We start from the raw sequence: 1,102 nt of genomic DNA on the forward strand, positions 1-1,102 counted from the left end.
TCATCCACTGTCCCCCCTCACCCACTTTTCTGTTGTTCATCCCCCTGGGGGGGGGCAGTTATATGTTGATCATTGTGATCGATTCCTCCTTTCTCCCCCCACCTAACCCTTACCCTCCTGGTATGGCTACTCTCATTGATCCTGAGGGATTTATCTGTCCTGGATTCCCTGTGTTTCCAGCTCTTATCTGTACCAGTGTACATGCTCTGGTCTAGCCAGATTTGTAAGGTAGAATTGGGGTCATGATAGTGGGGGGGGGGGGAAGCATTAAAGAACTAGAGGAAAGTTGTACGTTTCATCGGTGCTGTACTGCACCCTGACCGGCTCATCTCCTCCCTCGACCCTTCTGTAAGGTAATGTCCAAATAAGACTGGCACTTTTTACGGGAGTAGAAAGCTTTATCTTTCTCTCTCAGAGCAGCTGGTTGTTTTAAACTGTTGACTCTTTAATTAACAGCCCAATGCAAAACCGGCTATGGCACCAGGGCTACTCACAGGCATAGGAGTTAGGATTTACAGAACATATTGGGGTGGGGGGGGCACAACTCACTCCATAACACACCCTTTCTGTCTTTAAAAACACTCCTCTAGCACCTGGTTTGTGAACCAAGAATGGAAGGTGAGATGGTTGGAGGTTTCCACCACCTGATAGGAAACCCTTCCAGTGGTCACGTTCCTGACCCAGCTGAGGCATGAAGGGAAGTGAAAGTGGTAAGCCAGGAATAAGAACAATCAAGGGGTCGATATTTAGAGTGCACCTACATGCCAGGTAGTGGTCAGGGTGCTACCCTACGAATGGATACTGTTATCCCCCCCACACTCCGTCCCCCCCCCCTTGCCCAATTTCAAGTTGAAAAAACCTGAAGACGAGACCCTGTGCCCAGCTGGTACATAGTAAAGCTGGGCTTCAATCTGGGCTGGCTGCACATAGAGTTCCTGTCTGGGAAGGGTGTCCATTCCACTGCAGTCAGCAGCAGCCCGCCCGATGCAGCAACTTCATTACTTTCCTGTCCTAAATTAGCAACATTGGCTAGCTCCCCAAACTCACTCTTCCCTGTTTCTGATCAACATGCACACTGACACCAGGTGACTATGGTCCCTGG

The sequence above is a fragment of the Echinops telfairi genome, unplaced genomic scaffold, assembly GCF_000313985.2.
Source record: "Echinops telfairi isolate 266 unplaced genomic scaffold, ASM31398v2 ScPeMD7_18;HRSCAF=68, whole genome shotgun sequence".
Classification (NCBI taxonomy): domain Eukaryota; kingdom Metazoa; phylum Chordata; class Mammalia; order Afrosoricida; family Tenrecidae; genus Echinops; species Echinops telfairi.